Genomic DNA, 25,952 nt, shown 5'->3' on the forward strand with positions numbered 1-25,952 from the left:
AAATTAAGGAAAGGCAAACCTACATTTCTAGCATTCGTAGACTTAGAGAAAGCTTTTGACAATGTTGACTGGAATACTCTCAATTCTAAAGGCGCCAGGGGTAAAATACAGGGAGCGAAAGGCTATTTCCAATTTGTACAGAAACCAGATGGCAGTTATAAGAGTCGAGGGACATGAAAGGGAAGCAGCGGTTGGGAAGGGAGTGAGACAGGGTTGTAGCCTCTCCCAGATGTTATTCAATCTGTATATTGAGCAAGTAGTAAAGGCAACAAAAGAAAAATTCGGAGTAGGTATTAAAATCCATGGAGAAGAAATAAAAACTTTAAGGTTCGCCGATGACATTGTAATTCTGTCAGAGACAGCAAAGGACTTGTAACAGCAGTTGAATGGAATGGACAGTGTCTTCAAAGGAGGATATAAGATGAACATCAACAAAGGCAAAACGAGGATAATGGAATGTAGTCGAATTGGGTCAGGTGATGCTGAGGGAATTAGATTAGTAAATGAGGCACTTAAAGTAGTAAAGGAGTTTTGCTATTTGGGGAGCAAAGTAACTGGTGATGGTCGAAGAGGAGAGGATATAAAATGTAGACTGGCAATGGCAAGGAAAGCGTTTCTGAAGAAGAGAAATTTATTAACATCGAGTATTGATTTAAGTGTCAGGAAGTCGTTTCTGAAAGTATTTGTATGGAGTGTAGCCATGTATGGAAGTGAAACATGAACGATAAATAGTTGGGACAAGAAGAGAATAGAAGTTTTCGAAATGTGGTGCTACAGAAGAATGCTGAAAATTAGATGGGTAGATCACATAACTAATGAGGAGGTATTGAATAGAATTGGGGAGAAGAGGAGTTTGTGGCACAACTTGACAAGAAGAAGGGACCGGTTGGTAGGACATGTTCTGAGGCATCAAGGGATCACAAATTTAGCATTGGAGGGCAGTGTGGAGGGTAAAAATCATAGAGATGAATACACTAAGCAGATTCAGAATGACTTAGGCTGCAGTAAGTACGGGGAGATGAAGAAGCTTGCACATGATAGAGTAGCATGGAGAGCTGCATCAAACCAGTCTCAGGACTGAAGACCACAACAACAACACAAGAAAAATAAGTAGTAGTATGCAGGACAGAGACAAATGGGAAACCATTACATCGGTGATACAGGCTGCAATATGGACAATTCACTGATACGCGGTTTTCACAAACAGCAGATTGTTATGGCGCAGCATGTGGGAATGAGAATCTCTGAATCAGTGAAACCGGTTAGTTGTTCATTTTCTACTGTCCTATCTCTGTAAAGTGGTTGAGAGACAGTGAAAACGGATTGAACAATGGTATTGCCGCTACGTCCATACTGTGCAATAAGAAGCGATGCTGCGAGAATTAACTGTTCCTTATGCCTGTTCTGTGGCGCCTTGACCACCCCCTTTTTCCCAGGACAGGAAAAGTTGTCACCCAATTTCTCCTTGTATGAGATAACGAGACATTTCTGGCTCAAAAAGTAACCAATTGTATGCTTCAGAGAAGAAGATTCTATGTAATGCAGAAAGATAAAGAGAGCCACTGAGAAAACCAAAAGAATGGACAATCTCAAGACATTGCACTGTCATCAATTTCTCTACAACTTCTATATGGATTATCCGTCTGTTCTTCCAAATACAAATGTGACAGTCCAATGGGGAAACTTTGAGGAAGCTGTAGTCAAAGTAAGGACCATACATGAAAAGTTGGGAAAGTATTATGGTATGAAACACCTCAGGCCCACTCCAATATGTGCTTTCCACTTTAAAATCTAGACGCTAAAACAACATTGAGTATTAAGTGAAGAGGATCGGAAATTCACCATGCTGACACTATAAAATACCTAGGATTACTCTGCACCACACTATGTTTTACAACGATGAGGTTTCAAAGAAAAAAATCAGCAGTAGAGGAAATATCTTAAGAAATCTGACAGGTTTTGTGTGGGGAGCACACCCCTAAATTCTCCGGTCAGATATGTTGGGACTCTTAATTCTGTACGACAGTATGGAGCACCATTCTGAGGAGCATTGGTCCACACTAGGTAGGTGAATATGGCCTTAAACGAGGCAGTCCGCTTAGTTATGGGAGGCCTTAGACCAACTCCATTCCCAAAGCTATACACCTTGGCCAGCACTGCATCTCCATCCATAAGACGCAGTGGCGGTGGAAATACAACGGAAGGAGAAGACTGAAAACGCAAAACACTTGATATCCAATTAGATGCCGGCAGCATGTCTCCTTAATTCCAGGTTTTTCTCCTTTTTTTCCAGCAAAAACATTACCTTTTGACGTCAAACCAGATGTTAAGACATGTTTCAATATAGCGAAGATCTCCTGAGCAAGGAGGGCATCACTCCAAGGAAGTTAGCACCTACCCTATTGTACTTGGAAAAGCTTTAATAGATTAAGAAGTTTCAAGATAGAACAAACGAAGTCTCTTGGGGGTGTGAGCAGGACGTTACTAGTAGATGCGAAGCAATTCTGACAGTTACCTACCAGTACGCCAAAACACGGATTAATTATGTAATCAATAATATTTTTTTTTAAATACCACTGTAAAGACTATAAAGGTTGCGGAATTTGGAGAAGAAAAGTGTGATGTCTTCCTTCATACGAAGTCTTTGCTGTTTACTTCCAAGAACCCCCTCTCTTTGCCGAAATGTTTACAAATCTATGCAACCATTTCGGCAAAGAGAGGATTTCTCAGAAGGTTTCTTGTGATCCTGTTGAGACCACTGATGGTTCAGATGCTTCCCCTCGGCCAGTGGTGTGTGAAGAAATCTTCTAGATCCCATTTACTGAAATGCTCCAGAGAGTCTGCCGAAACATCAGTCTGAGCCTCCATGATATGCACAGTTGCTGCCCTTATCACCAGAATATTGCCCTGCTTTGGTGACAGCAGAGGCAACACCTCAAGAAACTTGTTTACGTAATATGGGCATACTTCATCACAGCTGTCCACGAAAGAGAGAACTCGTGGGGACTGTATCAAGGCGTGGTGAAACACAGTGCATTCCAGGCTGCCCGGTTCGTGCTTGTTAAGACTGTCCCTCGTAAAATGCCTTCTGAAGCACTCACACCACAGTCACTATTACCGAAAACTGTATAAAACAACAGATTAACTCTTAACAGACAGCAGGTATACTCTATTTATTGTACTTGCTTCCCCATGTCGCAGCATCTCCGACTTGCTCACTCCTGGTCTCCCTTCACAGCTACTGCATTACTGGCGGTGTAATGCTTCAAGCCGCTCTTCCACCTGCTCTCTTGCCTACTATAGTTCGTATCTGTGGGTATGCAAGAGAGCAGGAGAGAAAGCAGCCCAAGAATTCGTCTGTCAGCAGCCACTGGTCCACATGTTTCCTGGGCGTGAAGTATGTGGGCAGAAGTTCCAGCAACTGGAAAACATAAGAAGGGGCAGGATGATAGGACATGTGTTAAGGTATTAGGGAATCACTTCCATGATGCTAAAGGGAGCTGTGGAGGGTAAAAAGTGTAATGGAAGAAGAGATTGGAATACATCCATATATAAATATAAAATACAGTCTTAGAAAAAAAAACCGCACCATGAAGAGGGAATTACCCAAATTACACAGAAGTCAGTAGATGTGATGTACATGTACAGACAAACAAATAATTACAATTTCATAAAAAATTGGTCATCTACACAAGACAAAAAGCTTCACAAACCGGGCAAGGCCTTATGCAAATTGTTATTGAGCTTGGAATTGATTGATAAGAGTTGCTGGATGTCCTCCTGAGATATATTGTGCCAAATTCTGTCCAATTGAAGCGTTAGATCGTCCATATCCCGAGTTGGTGGAAGGCCCTGACCATAATGCTCCAAACATTATCAATTGGGAAGAGATCTGGTGACCATTATCTTGCTGACATGAAAGCCCATGTTGGCTTGCCATGAAGGACAACAGAATGGGGAGTAGAATGTAATGTTTTGCTGTAAGGGTGCTGTGTATCACAACCTACAGATTTCTGCTATGAAAGGAAATGGGACAGCAGACCATTATTCCTGGTTGTCGAGCCATATGGCAGGCAACACTAGGTCACTATCTGCTTGCTGTCCTCAGCGTCTCCAGACATCTTTGCTGCTAACTGGAGCTCACTTGGATGTGCAAATCATCACTGAAGATAATTCTACTCCAGTCAATGAGATTCCAGGCAGAAGACATGTCTGGGGCACCCCAGACAGTGATAGGGTACCAGCCTGATATTCACCCGCTATATGACCTGAGAACCAGGAGTGATGACCTGGGGTGCCACTTCTTTTTATAACAGAATCACTTCAGTTCTCATGTGCAGTGGCACCCTTGCAGCACAGTGGTACATTGACAATAATCTACACCCTGTTTCGTTGCTTTTCATGGCAAGCACCCACACAAGGCAAGAGTTTCCTCTACTTGTCTTCATGCTTTCCCAACAATAACTCGGCCAGCAAGGTCGCCAGACCTCTCCCCAATTGTGAAAATTTGGAGCATTATGGGCAGGGCACTCCAACCAATCGGGATTTTAATGATCCAACCTGCCAATTGGACAGAATTTGGCACAACATCCCTCAGGACTACATCCAACAACTCAATCAATGTCATGAATAACAACTGCTTGCTTAAGGGAGGGTGGGGGGGGGGTGTAGGACGTTAAACGGGCCGTCTTGGAGCAGGAGAGACACCACAGGACTTTTTAATTCCCACTGTCTATTCTTTTACGAATAAATTCATAAAACTTTGTCAGCATGACCAGGAAGGATTCAGGATTCACACTCATAGCAGTGAAAGTTCAAAAACATAAAATTAATTTTGTTTTACATGTGAAAATTCACCATTTTTTCACTTACTATTGGCTGCGTTTGTTGCTGTAGGTACACATTTCTTCACAAGTAAGAGAGATTCTTCGATGAATTTTGCACAGCATACAAACTATACTTACAGGTGTATGGAACTCTAGAAATTATTTAATTTATGAAAAAATGAAGGTGCTGCTACATTTTAAACTTGATGTTTAGAAAAAACTTAAATTTTAAGGTTTATTATCTCAATTTTTACCACAGTTTCCAATAGATTTGGAAAATTCTAGAGCTTTGTACACCTGTAAGTATGGTTTGTATGCTGTGCAAAATTCATCGAAGAATCTCCCTTACTTATGAAGAAAAGTGTACCTATAGCGACAAATGCAGCCAATGGTAAGTGAAAAAAAGGTCAAATTTCAAATGTAAGAAAAATATATTTTCTTATATTTTTGAACTTCCGCTGCTATGAGTGTAAATGCTGAATCCTTTCTGGCCATTTTGACAAAGTTTTATGAATTTATTCGTGAAAGTATAGACAGTGGAAATTAAAATATCCTCTGGTGCCTCTCCTGCTCCAAGTCATCCCGTTTGACGTCCTACCCCCCTTAAGGGCTAGAGATGGACCAACATATTACTGACTTGCTCAATTTACGAAGCTCTGAATAAATCATTTTTTTGAAATTCTAACCATATGCTTGTCTATACATGTACATCTCATCTACTGATTTCCGTCGTCCGTGGATAATTCCTTCGTTGTGCATATTTTTTATGTGTTGAGTATCTATTTTTTGTGACTATCACAGAAAAGATTAAGTGTACAATGAAAAAATTAATCTCTTTCATACTGCCATCACCCTAAAACGTACCAGCCCTCAGCAAAATGGCCCCAACAGTGGAGAATCTGGTGTCGCAGCTCTCTGAACTTGTCCACAGTGGCCATGATGTGTGTATCATGTGTCACCACTTGGTGGATCTTTGCAGCAGAGAGAGCAGCTGTTGTCCTTTCTTGAGGACTCAGTCGCGCCAGGTTGCAGGACTACATGTAACCCCCAACATCGTTGTCTGGTGGTCTCCATCGTCACGCTGCAGAACACAATCAATAGAAGAAAAATTACATTCAAATTATTTAGTAAACATTTCTAATCGTGTCTGATATTGCACAATGAATTTAAGCATAAGAACGATTAATGTTATTCATCAATTAATTATCTGCTCAGACGGACAACACAACAATACATCGTCAGTTACTGGTACATATACAGCCACCGAGGTGACACCCTGCAGTGTCAGTATTGGCTCTTGATCAAGAATGCCACTGTCCTAGAGGAAGCAAGCAGATCTTTAAACTGGGGAAATGGAGAGGGGATACGTATTGAAGGAACACAGCAGATCATCAGCTAAATCGTACTCCGCCAGCCAGCAAGCCACCTAATGGTGCGTGGCAGAGGGTAATTCTGGTACCGCCAACTGATTCGCCCCCCCCCCCCCCCCCTCGTTCCACTCGCGAATGGAGCATGGGAAGAATGATTGTCGGTAGGTCTCTCGAATATTATCGTCTTGTCGTCTTGGTCATTTCGCGAGATGGATTAGGGAAGAAGTAGTATGTTGTCCGACTCTTCCTGAAAAGTGCTCTCTCGAAATTTCAGTAGTAAATCTCTTCATAATGCACGACGCTTCCTTGTCACGTCTGCCAAAGGAGTTTGTTGAGCATCCCGGTAATGCATTCGCGGCGACTAAACGAACCCGTGACGAAACGCGCCACTCTTCGTGTCAGTCCTACCTGGTAGGAATGACATATTGACGAACAGTATCCAAGAGTCGGTTGTACAAGAGTTTTATAAGACACTTCCTTCTATTTGTATTATGTGATCATTCCATGTAATGTCGCTCCAGATAGTTGCTCCTTGATATTTTGCAACAGATACTGTTCCCAACAGTTTCTCATCAATATTGCAGTTGTACAGTAGTGACTTTCTTTTTTCCTACATACGCGCAATACGTTACATTTATCTACGTTCAGGGTCAACTGCCACATCCTGTATCACTATCAATCCTCTGCAGATTCTGCAAACCGATATTGCCTTCAGTCTTAAAGAGCATCTGACGCTTTCTGTGGTGTCACCGCCAGACACCACACTTGCTAGGTGGTAGCCTTTAAATCGGCCGCAGTCCGTTAGTATACGTCGGACCCGCGTGTCGCCACTATCAGAGATTGCAGACCGAGCGCCGCCACACAGGAGGTCTAGAGAGACTTCCTAGCACTCGCCCCAGTTGTACAGCCGACTTTGCTAGCGATGGTTCACTGACAAAATACGCTCTCATTTGCCGAGACGATAGTTAGCATAGCCTTCAGCTACGTCATTTGCTACGACCTAGCAAGGCGCCATTACCAGTTACTATTGATGCTGTAAAACATGTACCATCAAGAGCGATGTTCACCATTTATGGATTAAAGTTAAGTATTCCACAGCTACGTCCTTTTTTGCTAGTCTAATTCCTTGACCTGTTCCAGACCTCACGCCAGCCGGCGTGAGCTAAAACACATGCCTTTCGGCTTCCTCTCATAGTGGGTTGGCTCTCTTGCCAATCCACAACATTTTGGCGACGAGGCAAATTCGTGTTCGTAACTATACTGCCCTGATTTACTAGTGTAATGGCTTCGCCACAATCTCCAGATGTACTGTCCGAATTTTATCGCTTACACAACCAGCAGACGCAGGCCTTGCTGGATGCCCTTGGACAGCTCGTCCAGGGTCAACGTGCAATGCAAAACGATGCGGCGGCCGCCGCTCCACCGCTACCGCAGCCACAACACGCAGTTGCACCACCTTTTCGACGTTTTGATGCTGCACTGGAAAGCAGGACGGAGTGGTCACGCCAATTTGGATTCCATCTCGCCGCCTACAGAATTCAAGGTACCGAGCGTCAGCCTTTTTTGTTAGCATCCGTCGGCGTCCACACGTACCGTGTGATAGTCAAATTATTTCCCCGACGCGACGTAGCAACTCTGGCCTACGAAGAAATTTTGTCTGCCTTAGATGCATATTTCCAAGACTCAGTCAATGTCGTTGCCAAACGGTATACCTTCTTTCGTACAAAGCGTACGGCCGGTCAAACTAATAGGGAGTGGGTTGCAACCTTGCAGGGACTTACTAGGGACTGTGTTTTGAGTGTCAATGTGGACTCCCTTATTCAGATACTATGGTACGTGATGCAACTGCACAGAACGTTTCTGATGTTCCTATAAGGGAACAGATTTTGTAACTAGTCAATCCTTCCCTTCAACAAGTGATGGATATATTGGATCGACAGGATGCTTGACTTTGCTCAGGAATCATTTGAAACTTCACCAGGCGTGTGTCACATTAACCGGCCCGCCGGGCGAGCTGCACGGAACAGTAAACAGCCCTCGCGCCCGTCCGCGCAGCTGCCACCAGGCTCTCAGCCATGTGTGCCGTGCAGGCTAGCAAATGCAGTGCTAAAATCATGCCCACGGTGTGCTACTAGACATTTGCGTGAGAATTGCCTGTCACGTCAGGCTATTTGCTTTTTCTGTAATAAAAAAGGACATGTTCAGAGTGTTTGCCAGAAAAAGCTCAGATCGGACACTCACAACCATTCCAGGCCCTTTGCTTCGCGCCGGAATCGGAATTGAACCAAGGAGACTCCGGCTCGTGAAACTTCGCCCATGGAAATTCATGTAGTTCATTCCACTCCGCCCAGTGCCACTCTCTCTAACAGTGACTGTTCGTCCCACAAATAGTGTGCGTCGACATCAACTGAAATCCCGTCATGTCACAAGTGATTTTGCACCAGTGTCAGTTCACGTTGCACGAGACAGTTGCTCGTCATCAGCAGGAAAATATACTTTTTGTAGACTTGGACATTAACGGCAAAGTGATACCATTCCAGCTCGATACCGGAGTTGCAGTTTCACTGATCAATCAAGACACGTACAAACAGCTGGTCACACCTCCGCTGCATGCCGCAAATGTTAAGTAGTTATTCAGGACAAGCGATCCCTGTGTTAGGACAGTGCAGCCTTCTTGCAACACACAAAGGACAAACAAAACTTGTGTCATTTTACGTCCTTCATTCTTCTTCTGCAGTGAACTTGTTTGGTTTCGACTTGTTTCAGTTGTTTAACTTATCTATAGTCAATCAGATCCTATCAGTGAACCAGACTGTGCCGTCAGACAGTGTTTCTCGTCTATGTGAAGAGTTTGCAGACATTTTTGCACCGGGCCTTGGTTGCGCTAAGAACTATAAAGCACGTTTGGAACTGAAGGCAAACGCGCAACCGAAATTTTTCAGAGTGCGCAATGTTCCCCACGCATTGCGTGATGAGGTCGCAAAAACATTACACGATTTGGAATTACAAGGTGTAATTGAACGTGTGCAGGCTTCTCTCTGGGCATCACCCTTAGTAATTTTGCCAAAACCTTCCGGAAAATTGAGACTATGTGGGCTTCAAGGCAACAGTGAATCCACAACTAGTGACTGCAACTTTTCCTTTACCCCACCCGGAAGATCTTTTTGACAAACTGTGCCCGGGTAAATATTTTTCGAAGTTGGACCTAGCAGATGCATACTTGCAAATACCGGTGGACGAAGAATCCCAGTGCGTTTTGGTGGTTAACACGCATCTTGGTTTGTATCAATTCAAACGACTGCCATTCGGGTGTGCATCTGCCCCTGCATTGTTTCAGCAATAACTGCAAACTGTTTGTGCGTCGGTCCCTATTGCAGCAAACTATCTGGACGATATTGTGATCTCCGGACGGACGGAAGAAGAACATTTAGCCAATCTCAGAACATTATATCAGGTCTTGCGACAAAATGGTCTGCGCTTGCGGAAGGACAAATATGTGCTTTTTTGCTCGCGACTTACCCTACCTGGGACATGTACTCAATGCCCAAGGCATACATCCCAGTCCCGAGCATCTCCGTGCCATACAAGACTTGCCTTCGTCGCAGAATTTGAAGCAGCTACAGAGTGTGCTGAGAAAAATCAATTATTATCGTCGCTATGTGCGTCACGCCTCTTCCCTTTCAGCTCCGCTTCATCGCTTACGCCGTAAAGGTGTTCCGTTCGTCTGGACGACGGAATGCGAACGCGCCTTTCGCCAGTTGAAATCGGCGTTGCTTTCCAATACTTGCCTTACGCCATTCGATCCCCAGAAACCCTTTTTGTTGATGGTGGATGCATCGGATTTCGGGATCAGTGCTGTGCTTGTGCACAAAGATGGATCGCACGATCGCCCTATTGCCTTTGCGTCCAAATTCCTCTCGTCTGCGCAAATAAATTATTCACAGATCGAGAAAGAAGCATTGGCTCTCGTAATTGGTGTTACTAAGTTTCCTGATTTCTTGTATGGTCGTCAGTTTACCATCATCACAGACCACAAACCTTTGACATCGCTTTTTCATCTGAACAAGCCTGTACCTCCACATACAGCGCAGAAATTCATTCGCTGGTCTCTTTTCCTCTCGCAGTACCGCTACGATATCTTGTATCGGTCCACTGCTAAGGACGGAAAAGCTGACGCATTGTCCCGTTTGCCTGTTGCTGAGGATAGAGCATTCGATTCCTCCGAACTTGCTTGCATGTTCATTGATGCGGAAGCCGATGACGTGGTCGAATCGTTTCCGATTGATTTTCGTCGTGTAGCTACAGCCACAGCTGCCGACTCTGTCCTTGCTACCGTTCTGCGTTTTGTTGCCACGCAATGGCCCTTGTCAAAGTCACGGATCGAGGATCCGTTGGTTCGCCGATTTTTTGCTCACAAGGAGAGACTTTTTGTACAACGTGGTGTTTTCCTGTTGCGTTCCGATAATGATCGTTCCAGGGTCGTGGTCCCCCGTTCGTTACAGTCCTCTGTCTTACGCCTTCTCCACCAAGGACATTGGGGTATAGTGAGAACGAAACAACTTGCTCGTCAACACTGTACTTGGTTCGGAATCGATGCTGCGATTACGAATATGTGCTCTTCTTGCATGGCGAGTGCCAAACAACAATCCGCACCACCGCGGAAATTCTTTGCATCGCCAAAAGCCACTTCCTCTTAGCAACGCTTACACATCGATTTTGCTGGTCCATTCTGGAATGCTCGATGGTTGGTTGTGGTAGATTCATTCAGTAATTTTCCTTTTGTTGTCCGGATGTCTTCCACGACGTCATCTGCCACCATCCAAGCGTTATCTGCTATCTTTTGCATTGAAGGTCTGCCACAGACTATTGTTTCCGACAATGGCCCACAATTCATGTCCGTAGAATTTCAGTCATTCTGCAAGGCCAATGGTATTCAACATCTGACATCCGCGTCGTTTTCGCCTCAGTCAAACGGTGCCACTGGACGATTGGTCAGGACTTTCAAGTAATCAGATGTTGAAGTTGAAAGAGTTGTATTCTCGGGAGGACGCGTTATTGCTCTTTTTGTCCTCGTTTCGCTCTCAGCCCCGAGATGGTCGCTCGCCGGCTGAGTTGCTCCATGGTCGTCCTCATCGAACCTTGATGTCTTTGCTCCATCCGCCGCATCAGGTTCCCGTGCAGCGGCAGACACCTGCTTTTGCTCCAGGCGACGTTGTCTCCTATCGTCACTATCGAGGTTCACGGCGTTGGCTCAAAGGGCGTGTTCTTCGCTGCCTCGGGCGCGCTATGTATCTGGTTTTGGGGGCCTCTGGTGAGGTGCGCCGGCATCTCAACCAGCTGCGCCTCTGTCGTCGCATGGGATCTGCCGCTCGCCGTCTGCTTTCAGCGACGGTGCCGTCCGGTCAGCGCCCTGGGGACCCATCTACTGCCTCGCCTCAGCCCCAGGAGTTACCGACGCTTCCTTCCATTTTGCCCCATGGCGACGCGCCGCCGCCGCCGCCGCCTGTTCTCCCGCCGGCGACGCCCGCAGTGGACGCGTCGCTGCAACCGCCGGGCGCCTCCCTGCGTCACGCGCCGCCGATCGCTTCCTGTGACCAGTTGTCCTCCGACATGGAACTCTTGCCCGCTCCGGACCATATGTCGTCTTCGCCCGTCGGGTGCCCCGGCCCGATGGAGATCGACCCTTCGGCCCCTCCTGTCTCTCTGCGGGCGCATACACCGCATGTTGGCGTGCACCCTGGAGCCAGTTTTCAGGCGTTTCCTAGCTCCTCTCGGACCGAATGGCAGGGTGCGGGTGGCACAGCCTTGTCTGTTGTTAGGCTCCCCACCTCGTCGCATACGTCAACATGGGGTCCTCCCCACGGCGGGCGGAAGCCTTATAACACCACCGTGCGCCAATTTGCGGGGGAGGAATGCGGTGTCGCCGCCAGACACCACACTTGCTAGGTGGTAGCCTTTAAATCGGCCGCGGTCCGTTAGTACACGTCGGACCCGGGTGTCGCCAATATCAGTGATTGCAGACCGAGCGCCGCCACACGGCAGGTCTAGAGAGACTTCCTAGCACTCGCCCCAGTTGTACAGCCGACTTTGCTAGCGATGGTTCACTGACAAAATACGCTCTCTTTTGCCGAGACGATAGTTAGCATAGCCTTGAGCTACGTCATTTGCTACGACCTAGCAAGGCGCCATTACCAGTTACTATTGATGCTGTAAAACATGTACCGTCAAGAGCGATGTTCACCATTTATGGATTAAAGTTAAGTATTCCACAGCTACGTCCTTCCTTGACCTGTTCCAGACCTCACGCCAGCTTGCGTGAGCTATAACGCGTGCCTTTCGGCTTCCTCTCATAGTGGGTTGGCTCTCTTGCCAATCCACAACACTTTCTACTAGACCATTTATAAATATTTTAAACAATAACTGTCCTACCACACTTCCTTGCTGTACTCCGGAAATTCTTCCGTTAAGAACGACGTGTTGAGTTCTGTCTACGAGGACGTCTTGAATCCAGTCGCAGAGCTGGTCCGATACTCGATAAGCTCGCATTTTTTCACTAAACGGTGTAAGGTGCCAGGACATGGGCACTTAACACGTTAGCTTACCAACATCAGTATTAATAATAAAGGGACTGGCAACGGCATCAGATCATGACTATTGAATTATGATAAATATGAGGCACTCTCGAGCAGTATTCCCTGCATGTCTGCACGATTAAGTCACCAACTTGAAGCGTTGGTGAAAAGTGTCGGAAGTTGAGAATTGTCGAATATAAAGTCTGCAGCTGGCCTTAGGTCACCGGGCCGCCGTGGGCGGCAGGTAGCGGTCACCGGAAACGAGGGACAATACGGCGCTTTTGGGGTAGCCCGGAATCCGGAGCCACCTGTGCTGGGCAACACGTGGCGAAGACGGGAATTTCGTTTGCCTAGGGGCGTTATGACCTACTCGATCATTGGCTAGGTTCTCTGAAATGCCGTTCCAGGGATTTCGGCGATGATAGAGCGTTCGACATTGGCCGAAACTGAGTATTCTTCCGCGGCGTTTTCGTACGCGTAGAAGACGGGAGAATTGTGGAGAGAGAGGACTTCGCCTTCAGCCATAGAGCGGTACGGACTTGGAGACGGCATCTTGACCATCGCCTTCGAAGGGAGCAGCATTGCAACAACGCTTGTTCCTAACAGAGGTCTGCGGTTAGAGCTCTTTGTGTGCTCAGAAGCGAGATTTTCACCAACGCTTAACCACTTCCAACAACTTACCTAACATTCTTGTTCTGGTAGTTATCCTTGCGAGGTGCCGAGTATTCTTTGCCGGTAATAGGGGCGCGTAATTGCAAATTGTTGATGTGCCATTCTCAGGAGTGTGTGGGTGGACAAAGAAATTCACATTTTTTTATAAATTTTGTCGGTTGTGGGGGATATCAAATTAAAACGCCAGTATTACAATCGAATTGTCGACTTCATTGTAGCTAGCATTTACCCCGTCCCAGTAAGCTTTACATGTACTCTAGTCACTGCACAGCTTGCCCAGACGGGAAGGAAAGAAGGTTTTCAGTCTTCTATGTCAGCGACGGACAAATAATCTAAAAACGGCAGTGCGGGACTGTGTTAAATGCCTTCCTGAAGTCAAGAAACACGGACGGCATCATCCTACAGCGCTATGGACGTCATGCAGTAACAGAGCGAGCTGAGCTTCGCAAGATCTCTGTTTGCGGAATCCATGTTGATTTTTATGCAGCAAGTTTCGTTCTCCAAAACCGTCGTAAGTCTTGATCATAAAACATGTTGCATAATTGTACAACAGCTTGAGACGTCAACGGTATAGGCCTATAATTGTGTGCATCTGTCCTGAGGCCCTTCTTATAAACGGGAATTACCTGTGTTTTTGCTGTAGCTAGGTAGCCTTCGCTGTTCCGCCGATCTACGATAAATTGCCACTGGAATAGAAGCACGTTCTTTTGACTGTTTTCGTTTTGCTGATGAAATATTGAAATTAAGACAAAGTCGATTGAAGTAATGGTTTGAGCGCCAACATATCGTAGTAGGTAGAGTTGATGATGTAGAACGGACAGAGAAATAAATACCTATAATTACTTAAGAAGAAAAATCACCTCAGGCAGACAACGTTCAGCCGAATAAAAGAACAGAGCTACACTAGTAAGGGCAGCCTCTTACAGCAAGAAAGTGCCGCTTACAACAAGAAACCTACATTCAGAGACTGAAAGGAGACATTTATAAGAGCTGCTTCTGCAGGCTGACTTTCCGTGGTTGAAACATGTGGACTGTGTGTGCGACAAGAGGCGTCTTGAGGTGCTGGATGGGGGTGGAAAACATCTAGTCAACACCGAAGTTTGCAAACAGAAGAAATTATTAGAAGAATAGCTGAAAAAGGTCTGTCTACCAGTACTACGGAAAAAGACTACAGTTTTAATTTATTATTTTATTTTTATTTGATGGCCAACATTGGACCACATTAGTCAATATTATGAACTAGGTTCTTCTGTTTTTTGCTAGCGCAGTGTTTTTTCATTCTTTCAGATCATGCCCTTTTCTCCTCAGGCGAAATCACCCTTCCCATTCCCTGTTTGTTAACTTTTATTGGCAGTGTGATGTGTTTGTACTGAAGTATCTTGAATGCGTCTGTCTTGCCTTTTAAATCCTCCATCGCAATCTGTAATCGTGTCCTCCTTGATCTCTGTGATCCATCAAATTCCGCTCTTCCTATTCCGTAACTTCTGAAATATTCTCCTGCTAGTTCTATTTTCTGCTGTCCTCATCCAGCGTTCTAGGAAAGAGATCAGTTTCTGTACCTTTCACTCGTTCCACTTCTTTATAAACTATTTTATTTAAAGCTGTTCTCAAATTCTTGTCTTTTTGGTATTTATTTATACATGTTCTGACTATCCGTCTTTCTATTTTGAGTAGTCTCTCTGCTGCCACAGTGTTGGTTGTTTTAAATATAGTTTCGCTAGCATATGTTATTTGCGACTGTGTGACTTTTATAGTGTTTCAGTTTCGTGGACATTGAGAGCCACTTTTTGTTATATGCGTTCTTGGTAACATGATGTGCATTAACCAGTTTGTTTATTCTACTCTGCCATGGTTTCTCATTCAGGTTTTTGTTATTATTTCTCGTGTTCTACATGCATGATGCGACAGTTTTTGGCGCATATAATTGTTTATGACGTCATCTCTCCTGTGCTACGAGTCGTACAACAATATAACTTTGCACTTACATCAGGGATGTGTGTGTAAACTATCTCTAAGCTTATTCTCGAATACAGCTAACAGTAAAGAGCTATTAAATTATAACGGCCATGCGTCTTGCGCTACTTTTACTGTATAAACAGAGGGCAAACAGAAAGCGATAAACTTTTTCCTTTCGTCGTTTTGTGACAATCCTCAGCAAGGGAAAAAATATGGCAAAGTTTTGAAATTATGTATAAAGTTTGTTGCAAGTCGTTAAGTGCTCTTATTTTCAAATACTGAATGAATAAATTCTAGGAATTCACACGTCGCGGGGTACGCTTCTTTTTCACCCCCCCCCCCCCCTTTCGGCGCTCATGGGTTTGGATTTCTTACCCCCACAGCGATGTGGCAAATTAGATAATGGTCTAAGGAAAAGGCTTGTCTGGAGTGTGGCACTATATGGGGCAGAAACATGGACGCTGAGACGAGAGGATGAAAAAAGGTTAGAAGCAATTGATGTGTGGATGTGGAGGAGAATGGAGAGGATAAGCTGGACGGAAAGAGTGAGTAATGAAAGAGTATTGGAAAGGGTTGGCGAGAGAAGATGTCTGCTGAAGGTTGTAAGAGAAAGGAAAAAGAACTGGTTGGGACATTCATTGAGAAGGGAGTGCTTGCCAGTAGATGCTTTGAAAGGATTGGTTTGTGGGAGAAGACTGAGAGGAAGAAGGAGATACAAGATGATAGACGACATAAAGGGAAGAGGAAATTACGTAGACCTGAAGAGGATGGCAGAAGACCGGACAGCCTGGAGAACTACCATGTGAAAACCTGCCTTTAGGCAGAACACTGATGATGATGATGATGATGATAACAGCGATTGTTGCACGACAGTAAGGTGCAGGTGTACCAACTTTGGTTGAAATCAGTCCAGTGGATTAACAGGAGATGTGGAAAACACACACACACACACACACACACACACACACACACACACACACGCACACACGCACACACATTTTTATAATATGTATGGATTACATATTGGTCGCTCACTGGCGCACTGCCAATATACATAATTATCACTGTTAATAGTTTCACATAGACATTGTTAAAGTAGTTTCACAGCCTCTAAACTGTTTACTTCGATTTGGTTGTGTTGTGGAGGTTTTCGTGCTGTTGTTCCGTGAGGGGGAGAGACTTGAGATTGTAAAATCCAGAAAACCAACACTTTATACTGCATCGTAAAAAACTGTTTTCCGCAAAATATATAGCTGAGTATACGTACCGATGTAAGTATATTAAATCATAATTTCGTTCAAGATAAAGTTCTCTATTGGGTCGTATGTGCTTACAACAAAGATCCGGCTGTTACGTTCGTAAAATCATGTTTTTCGATACTCTAGTACGGGTTGTTCAAAAAGTCTATCCGCAATGTCGTACGATTCTTAGCCGCGTGTGCCGTATGCCGCAGTGAATATACCGAAATAAAACTCAGTGAAGTACAAATTATTAATTAGTTGAATATTCATTTTCACTTGCAAATTTTCACATTAATTGTTGAAAGAGTCCTCCCCTGTAACCGAGGCAGGCGAACAATCATACGGCACGCGCAGCTAACAATCATACGGCACCGCGGAGAGACTTTTTGAACACCCCGTGTAAGTGCAGTATGAGTCGGGCACGACTCCATAACTTGGCAGTTTCGCCGACAGAGAATAATGTAGCTAAAAGTATCGATTTTGATGACGCACTTGTTCAAAATTTCCGACAAGAAAAGCTACAACGAAGAGATTCTAAGCTACATGTTAAAGTCACCCATCACTAGAAAGATAGTTGGTTATTTGCACTGATTTATTAATAATCATTTAAACTGTGCTACTTATAAAAACGCGTTTTACTTATTTACATCTACTAACAAAAACTATTTACAAGTCAGTTAACATTATCCTTTGTCAACTCGCCCACTTGTCTCAGAAAAGAAAACAATTAATGTAGATGTAATGCAATTTCGAGAATACATTTTTCTAGGTAACATACGAGGCTCACTCCAAAAGAAATGAACTCTCTTTTTTTAAAATCCATCTTTTATTCTACATGTTTGAAAGTTTTACAGCGTGTAGATACAACCTTTAGGAACAATATTTTTATTTCTCCACATAATTTCCATCCCTCTCAACTGCCTTACGACATCTCGGAACCAGAGCCTGTATTGTATACCTGCACGGTAAAATTCTGGACCAACGTGTTGGAGCCACTGTTTGGCAGCGTGCAAAAGGGAGTCATCATCGTCAAACCTTGCTCCACGAATTGAGTCTTTCAGTTTCTCAAAGAGATGATAGTCACACGGAGCTAGCTCAGGGCTGTAAGGCGGGTGTTTCAGTGTTGTCCATCCTAGTTTTGTGATGGCTTCCACGGTTTTTTGACTGACATGTGGCCGTGCATTGTCGTGCAACAGCAAAACATCCTGCTTTTGCCGATGTGGTCGAACACGACTCAGTCGAGCTTGAAGTTTCTTCAGTGTCGTCACACATGCATCAGAATTCGTTAACCCTCTGCACATTGTCTGGAGTGTGTGCAGTACGAGGCCTGCCGCTGCGAGGACAAACCTCAATATTGCCGTGCCCGCTTTCATCACGTAACCTGCTTGCCCACCGACTAACTGTACTGCGATCGACACCTTTTTCAACTTCTTGTGGGTGTTCCCACTGTCTCGTTTCCAGAGCACAGGAATTCTATGAGAGCACGTTGCTTCTGACGTCAGGTGTAGCCGCTATCTTGAAGACATGCTGTGACGGCTCCACTCACGGGAACAGGTTGAACTAAGTTTGAAAACAAGCGGGAAGGATGTATCTACACACTGTATAACATTCACACATGCAGAATGAAAACTGTATTTTTACAAAGATAGTGCGCATTTCTTTGGAGTGACCCTCGTATTTAAACGGTTAACGTTGCAGGATCACAGGTAAATGTAAGCGCGAGGTAAGCCATTGCAATTGTGAAATACTGGTACATTAATAACAGGTGTAATCGCCAGAATGTTGAAATCAGGCATGCGAACGTACATGAACTGTGTTGTACAGTTGCAGCATATCAAATGTGAGATGGAATTCCACGCCTGTTGCATTTCGTCGGTCAATGCAGGGACGGTCAGCGCTAGTTGCGGATGACGCTGGAGTTGCGTACGATTTTGTCTCATATATGCTCGCTTGGAGACAGATCTGGTGGTGGAACAGGTCAAAAGCAACGTGTCGATATTCCGCAGAGCACTGTGATGGTACGTCACATAAATGGACATTTGGAGAGAGGGAAAGGAAGTATTTGTTACGAGACGTGTGATTTATAAATTATTTCAAGACTGTGTACGCGTGCGCGATGTATAACAAATGGTAAGGAACGTAAGTTATTAGTATCAAAACACAAATATCGATTTAATTAACAAAACACAATTTTTTGTGTAATCTCTGTGTAACATAGGCCATGAAGATCAGAGACAATGCTTTGATTGAACTAGCTCTCCTGTTTTGTTTCGTCTAGCGGTAGGCCGCCATTTTAGTGCTGTCTGATAATTAACGTAAGTTTTATCTGTATTTTGAAAAATGTAATAGAAATTGTGTATTATTGACTTCGTTGTCACCTCTTATGATTGCAACCATTAATTATAATTAACAAAGTTTTTACAGGACTTCGCAGTACAGGGAGCTCATCTCCCCTAGCAGGATTTAGTTGGCCATTACGCTGACTGTATTATTTAATTAAAATATCATGTCATAATATTAAATGTAAATGCGACAGACTTCTCAATTTTGATCTTTCATTAATTTCAAAGTTAAAAAGAGTGAAAATAGATTTCGTTCATTAATATTATTAATATTAATATTATAAAATATCATGTCATAATATTACATGTAAATGCGAGAGACTTCTCAATTTTGATCTTTCATTAATTTCAAAGTTAAAGAGAGTGAAAATAGATTTCGTTCATTAATAATACTAATGAGCGAAATTATTTTCACTCTTTTTAACTTTGAAATTAATGAAAGATCAAAATTGAGAAGTCTCTCGCATTTACATTTAATATTATGACATGATATTTTAATTAAATAATACAGTCAGCGTAATGGCCGACTAAATCCTGCTAGGGGAGATGAGCTCCCTGTGCCGCGAAGTCCTGTAAAAACTTTGTTAATTATAATTAATGGTTGCAATCATGAGGGACAACGAAGTCAATAATACACACTTTCTACTGACAATTTCTGTTATATTTTTCAAAATACAGATAAAGCTTACGTTAATTATCAGACAGCACTACAATGGCGGCCTACCGCTAGACGAAACAAAACAGGAGAGCTAGTTCAATCACAGTATTGTCTCTGATCTTCATGGCCTATGTTACACAGAGATTACACAAAAAAAACTATTTTGTTAATTACATCGATATTTGTGTTTTGATAATAATAACTTACGTTCTTTACTATTTGTTATACATCGCGCACACGTACACAGTCTTGAAATAATTTATAATTCACACGTCTCATAACAAAAACTTCCTTTCCCTCTCTCCAAATGTCCATTTAGGTGACGTACCGTCACAGCATGCTAGGATACAACAGCGGTATGCAGAGAAGCGTTATCCTGTTGGAAAACACCCCCTGGAATGCTGTTCACGAATGGCAGCACAGCAGGTCGAACCACGTGACTGACGTACAAATTAGCAGTCAGTGTGCGTGGGATAACCTCGAGAGTGTTCCTGCTGTCATACGAAATCACACCCCAGACCATAAGTCCAGGTGTCGGTCCACTGTGTCTTGCACGCAGGTTGGTTGCAGGCCGTCAACTGGCCGGCTCCTAACCAACACACAGCCATTACCGGCACCGAGACAGTACCAGCTTTCATCAGAAAGCACAACAGACCACCAGCCTACCCTGCACTGATCTCTCGCTTGACAATACTGAAGTTGCAAATTGCGCTGATTTGGAATCCACGCTATAGGGCGTCTGGCTCTTAGCTATGCTTGAAGTAGCCGATTTGTAACAGTTCGTTGTGTCATTGTGGTGCCAACTGCTGCTCAGATTGCTGCTGCAGATTAAGTACGATGCGTCAACAGCCATACGCCGAACACAGTGGCCTTCCCTCTCGGCATTGCCACATGGCCGTCCGGAGCACGGTCTTCTTGCGACCGTACATTCCCGTGACCACCGCTGCCAGCAATCACGTACAGTGGCTACATTTCTGCCAGGTCTCCGTGCAATATCGCAGAAATACACTACTGGCCATTAAAATTACTACACCACGTAGATGACGTGCTACAGACGCGAAATTTAACCGACAGGAAGAAGATGCTGTCATGTGCAAATGATTAGCTTTTCAGAGCATTCACACGAGGTTGGCGCCGGTGGCGACACCTACAACGTGATGACATAAGGAAAGTTTCCAACCGGTTTTCATGCACAAACAGCAGATGACCGGCGTTGCCTGGTGAAACGTTGTTGTGATGCCTCGTGTAAGGAGGAGAAATGGGTACCATCACGTTTCCGCCTTTGACAAAGATCGGATTGTAGCCTATCGCGATTGCGGTTTGTCGTATCGCGACATTGCTGCTCGCGTTGCTCGAGATCCAATGACTGTTAGCAGAATATGGAATCGGTGGGTTCAGGAGGGTAATACGGAACGCCGTGCTGGATCCCAACGGCCTCGTATCACTAGCAGTCGAGATGACAGGCATCTTATCCGCATGGCTGTAACGGATCGTGCAGCCACGTCTCTATCCCCGAGTCAACAGATGGGGACGTTTGCAAGACAACAACCATGTGCAGGAACAGTTCGACGACGTTTGCAGCAGCATGGACTATCACCTCAGAGACCGTGGCTGCGGCTACCCTTGATGCTGCATCACAGGCAGGAGCGCCTGCGATGGTGTACTCGACGACGAACCTGGGTGCACGAATGGCAAAACGTCATGTTTTCGGATGAATCCAGGTTCTGTTTACAGGATCATGATGGTCGCATCCATGCTTGGCGACCTCGCGGTGAACGCACATTGGAAGCGTGTATTAGTCATCGCCATACTGGCGTATCACCCGGCGTGATGGTATGGGGTGCCATTGGTTACACGTCTCGGTCACGTGTTGTTCGCGCTGACGGCACTTTAGACAGTGGACGTTACATTTCAGATGTGTTACGACCCGTGGCTGTACCCTTCATTCGATCCTTGCGGAACACTACATTTCAGCAGGATAATGCACTGTCGCATGTTGCAGGTCCTGTACTGGCCTTTCTGGATACAGAAAAGATTCGACTGCTGTCCTGGCGAGCACATTCTGCAAATCTCTCACCAACTGAAAACGTCTGTTCAATGGTGGCCGAGCAACTGGCTCGTCACAATACGCCAGTCACTTCTCTTGATGAACTGTGATACCTGTATACGTCATCCAAGCTCTGTTTGACTCAATGCCCAGGCGTATCAAAGCCGTTATTACGGCCAGAGATGGTTGTTCTGGGTACTGATGTCTCAGGATCTATGCACCCAAACTGCGTGAAAATGTAATCACATGTCAGTTCTAGTATAATATATTTGTCCAATGAATACCCGTTTATCATCTGCATTTCTTCATGGTGTAGCAATTTTAATGACCAGTAGTGTAACATCCAGCTCCTGATAGCCCTATTACACCATCGCTTTGAAACTCAGGTGTTGGTAATGGCGTCTCACTCGCCTTAAAAGGCATTATTGGCACACACCAACCCACGATGTACATTCTCGGAGGTAAGTGACGTTCACGACGTGACAGCCGTGTATTTAAAGCAAACCTGATTTGCATCCTCATATTGGCGCTACTGGCACCTCTCTCATGCGACTGGCGCCAGTTTTAACAGACGTCATGGCCGGCCGAAGTGGCCGTGCGGTTAAAGGCGCTGCAGTCTGGAACCGCCAGACCGCTACGGTCGCAGGTTCGAATCCTGCCTCGGGCATGGATGTTTGTGATGTCCTTAGGTTAGTTAGGTTTAACTAGTTCTAAGTTCTAGGGGACTAATGTCCTCAGCAGTTGAGTTCCATAGTGCTCAGAGCCATTTGAACCAATTTTGAACAGACGTTATGATTCATGTAGAAACACGCCTCCCAACTCCTTGTTTTTTTTCTTCTTCCGTCAGTGTGTCTGATGTTTTTATTGGGTTGGCGGCGGTGGGGATTTACAAGCAAAATTCTGCACCGCGCGTAAAACCACCTAGTTACACCTCTGCAATGCGTCATACCACGTCGGAAAATGCGGAAACGGAAAATGTGAAGGACCAGAGCCTGACAATAGGCTTTACAACTTGACAGAACAGTGTCGCGTGGTGCCGTCATCAACTGTGGCAGTCAGGCATCGCAAACGGGACATGGTGAATGACGATCGGGGTCTGCTTGCAAACATTTGCGAAAAGTTTCTTGCCAATACTTTGGCACTAGATGAAAGTGTAGAGATCACCCGACTACGCATTTGTATCAGAACGTAAACACTGAACATAAGGTCAGAGAAGAGCTCTCTGCCTTAGCAGCAATGAAAAACACAACTCGATGTGACATCTTTAGCAGCGTTTAAGAAAAGGCAGAAAACGTGCCTTTATTACGAAGTTAAGTACGTTATATGCCCACAGGCGGAACGCCATCCGTGTTGCGAAATAAGTCACGATTCTTAGCGCAACTGTATGAGGAAATAAATAGCTTACAGGGCCCGATTAAATATGGTGTGTTCACTGGGTATTTCAACAGGAGTGTTTACGTCCTGAGACTTTGAAAAGTGTAATGAGTATTACTGTGGTACAGCACGGGGACAGTTGCACCGAATATGGACGCTCTAGCAGAAGGGAAAAAGAGCAAGACGATCGATAGCGAGGGACTTAATTAAATATCGTTACGTTCAAATTGCTCAAATGGCTCTGAGCACTATGGGACTTAACTGCTGAGGTCATCAGTCCCCTAGAACTGAGAACTACTTAAACCTAACTAACCTAAGGACATCACACACATCCATTCCCGAGGCAGGTATCGAACCTGCGAGCGTAGCGGTCGCGTGGTTCCAGACTGTAGCGCCTAGAACCGCTCGGCCACCCCGACTGGCTCATCGTTACGTGTCTAATGTCTCATTAGTAAAACGAGAAATACAGAAAGGCCCTTTAAATGAGCAATTGACTATTTTTCGATGTTTTAAATACGTTTATATGAAACAGATAAGGGGAAAAGAAAGGGAAGAGAGAGATGGAAATTCTTGACTTGCAGGCGTACAGGGCATTGTGGTAATGCAATGGCGGAAGTTGAAAACTTACTGTAGGAAAATCTGAGAGACGCTATCTGCAAGGACACGCCAACTGTTGTGTTGGCAGAAGAGCCAACACCGTGTTACAACTGGAGGCCCAAATGCATGCGTTTTAGCTCACGCAGGCTGGCGTGAGGAGTGAAGAACTGTACTAATGTGAGGTCTGGAACATGACAAGGAATTAGAATTCAGAAATCGGACGTAATTAGTTTGATACTTAACCTTAATCCATTAATGATGAACGTCGCTCTTGACGGTACATGATTCACAATATTATCTGTTCAGAATACATTCATGAAAAATATGGCGCCTTGCTAGGTCGTAGCAAATGACGTAGCTGAAGGCTATGCTAAACTGTCGTCTCTGCAAATGAGAGCGTAATTGTCAGTGAACCATCGCTAGCAAAGTCGGCTGTACAACTGGGGAGTCTCTCTAGACTAGACCTGCCGTGTGGCGGCGCTCGGTCTGCAATCACTGACAGTGGCGACACGCGGGTCCGACGTATACTACCGGACCGCGGCCGATTTAAAGGCTACCACCTAGCAAGTGTGGTGTCTGGCGGTGGCACCACACCAACTACACCCGATGATCTGCAACGCCGTGCTACTGCAGCCTGCTCGGACATCTCCACTAAAATGCTAGCACGTGTGTAGTAGTTGTTCCGTACCAGACTTGAAGCACGTGTTGCCGCTGATAGCGGTCATTTTGAACTCCACCTGTTATGGTCAATTGTCTCGTTACTGGTCAGAATCTACATAACTAATGTATGCTCTTGTGGTGTTCCTTAGTGTGTGCTACCACAGGCAATGACAAGTGTCGATGTGTGAACTTTTCAAAATACCGTATCTCGTAAATTTCTCGCACTAGAATCCTGCAACAAACACCAGTGACATTCTCATTTACCTTATCTTTAGTCTGTTAATGTCAATAGACATCTCTCCATTTAGAAAGTTGTATGTTTGCACAAAACATATACTACTGGCCATTAAAATTGCTACATCTAGAAGAAATGCAGATGATAAACGGGTATTCATTGGACAAATATATATAGAACTGACTTATGATTATATTCTCACGCAGTTTGGGTGCATAGATCCTGAGAAATCAGTACCCAGAACAACCACCTCTGGCCGAAATAACGGCCTTGATACGTCTGGGCATTGAGTCAAACAGAGCTTGGATGGCGTGTATAGGTACAGCTGCCCATGCAGCTTCGACACGATACCACAGTATTGTGACGAGCCAGTTGCTCGGCCACCATTGACCAGACGTTTTCAATTGGTGAGAGATCTGCAGAATGTGCTGGCCAGGGCAGCAGTCGAACATTTTCTGTATCCAGAAAGGCCCGTACAGGACCTAGAACCTGCGGTCGTGCATTATCCTGCTGAAATGTAGGATTTCGCGGGGATCGAATGAAGGGTAGAGCCACGGGTCGTAACACATCTGAAATGTAACGACCACTGTTCAAAGTGCCATCAATGCGAGCAAGAGGTGACCGAGACGTGTAACCAATGGCACCCCATACCATCACGCCGGGTGATACGCCAGTATGGCGATGACGAATATGCGCTTCCAATGTGCGTTCACCGCGATGTCGCCAAACACGGATGCGACCATCATGATGCTGTAAACAGAACCCGGATTCATCCGAAAAAAATGACGTTTTGCCATTCGTGCACCCCGGTTCGTCGTCGAGTACACCATCGCAGGCGCTCCTGTCTGTGATGCAGTGTCAAGGGTAAGCGCAGCCATGGTCTCCGAGCCTATAGTCCATGCTGCTGCAAACGACGTCGAACTGTTCGTGCGGATGGCTGTTGTCTTGCAGGGATCGAGACGTGGCTGCACGATCCGTTACAGACCAGGCAACCCCGGTCAACTGCTGTGTGTGTATGAGGAATCGGTTGGAAACTTCCCTCATGTCAGCACGTTGTAGGTGTCGCCACCGGCGCCAACCTTGTGTCAATGCTCTGAAAAGCTAATCATTTTCGTATTACAGCATCTTCTTCTTGTCGGTTAAATTTCGCGTCTGTAGCACGTCATCTTCGTGGTGTAGCAATTTTAATGGCCAGTAGTGTACATTTTATAAGTATTATGACAATGTGTTGACTGGCTAACAGTACGAGCTCCTGATCACCGACCCATTATGTGAAAACCGTACTATCTGCGGTCCAAGTTTTAAGGGATTCACCCTGTATATTTGAGTGGTGTGGGTTCTGTCGGACCCTGGCAGGTAGTGTCTGCAACCCTTGCCTGGTCGCTCCAGTACAGTGTTAACA

General features: G+C 45.0%; 1 long non-coding RNA gene across 3 annotated transcripts in view; it reads right to left on the bottom strand.

Annotated features, from left to right (window-relative positions):
- Positions 1 to 25,952, bottom strand: part of LOC124551040 — a 35,982-nt gene that overhangs the window by 4,243 nt on the left and 5,787 nt on the right. The window contains exon 2 of one of the 3 annotated variants that reach the window (XR_006967756.1): positions 5,691 to 5,907. This is a non-coding gene — a long non-coding RNA (uncharacterized LOC124551040). Of the gene's footprint in view, positions 1 to 5,669; positions 5,908 to 25,952 lie in introns of all 3 variants that reach the window. The other 2 variants (XR_006967758.1, XR_006967757.1) reach the window with 2 other exon arrangements.

This window comes from Schistocerca americana, chromosome 9 (genome assembly GCF_021461395.2).
Source record: "Schistocerca americana isolate TAMUIC-IGC-003095 chromosome 9, iqSchAmer2.1, whole genome shotgun sequence".
NCBI classification, from domain to species: Eukaryota; Metazoa; Arthropoda; class Insecta; order Orthoptera; family Acrididae; genus Schistocerca; species Schistocerca americana.